The sequence below is a fragment of the Penaeus monodon genome, chromosome 39, assembly GCF_015228065.2.
Source record: "Penaeus monodon isolate SGIC_2016 chromosome 39, NSTDA_Pmon_1, whole genome shotgun sequence".
Taxonomy (NCBI): Eukaryota; Metazoa; Arthropoda; class Malacostraca; order Decapoda; family Penaeidae; genus Penaeus; species Penaeus monodon.
In genome coordinates this window covers 21,869,923-21,871,302 of record NC_051424.1, presented here as the reverse complement: position 1 = coordinate 21,871,302, position 1,380 = coordinate 21,869,923, and positions in this window count along the sequence as shown.

Here is a 1,380-nt window from a genome sequence, read left to right as displayed (position 1 = left end):
TTATTATTATTATTATTACTACTATAATTATTATTAGTATTATCATTATTATTATTATTATTATTAATATTATTATTATCATCATTATCATTATTATTATTAATAATAATAATATTATTATTATTATCATTATCATTATTATTATAGTAACAGTATTATTGCTGCTGTTGTTATCATTATTATTTATCATTTGTTATTATTATTAATTATCATTATCATTACTTTTTGGGGGAGGAGGGGGGGGGGGTGAAGGAAATGTGTAAAAGAATTTGCTGGACTTTGGATGACTGATTTTCTTCTTCTTTTTGTTTTCTTCTTCTTCTTCATTTTCCTTTCTTTTTTTTTTTCTTCCTCTTTTTGTTTAAGTCCCTATCTTTCTTTCTTTCGTTTCTCTCTCTCTCTCTCTCTCTCTCTCTCTCTTCATCCGATTCCCCACCTTCTAATCATGCACCCCCCCTCCCCACCAAAACACTTTCTGTCTGTCTGTCTTGTCTTTGTCTATCAGTTTCTCTCTCCCTTCCTCCTTTTCCCCTCTCTCTTTCTCCCCCCCCCCCACCCCGTCCCTCTCTCTCTTACCCACGCATCCACACACACACACACACACACAAACCCACCCATACCCACACTCCCACACCCCACACTCCACAACCCACACGCTACCCACCACGACCCGCCTCAACACACATCGCATATAACATAAACATCACCGCGACCGCATGTAACCAACGGTACAGTATCATAAAAATAACAAACGTTTTTATCTAACGTTTCTTACTCACTCGACACTCTCTCTTGTCGTTTCGGATATTCTAACGAGGTGCCTTTGGGAACTTTAGGAAGAGGAGAGAGAAGGAAAGAGGGAGGAGAGGAAAGAGGGAGAGAGAAGGAAAGAGGGAGAGAGAGAGAGAAGAGGGAGAGAGATGGAAAGAGGGAGAGAGAAGGAAAGAGGGAGAGAGAAGGAAAGAGGGAGAGAGATGGAAAGAGGAGAGGGAGAGGGAAGATATGATTTTATGCTAGGGAGAGAGGAGAGAGAGAGAGAGAGAGAGAGAGAGAGAGAGAGAGAGATGAGAGAGAGAGAGAGAGAGAGAGAGAGAGAGAGAGAGAGAGAGAGAGAGAGAGAGAGAGAGAGAAACAGAGTAAGAAAGACAAAACAATAGACAGACAGAGAGAGACAAAACGAACGAGAGCGAATAAGAGCGAATATAACGAAACAACAACAACCACGAATTAAATCATATTCCGAATTTTACTTAATAAACATATATGCTATAAACGTGTATGCTTTTATGAAAGAGAAAAAAAATCTTCGCAAAATCAAAAAATAAAATCATCAGCTCAAAAAAAGTTATCATATTTGTTATTAATCTATAATGTACAGTT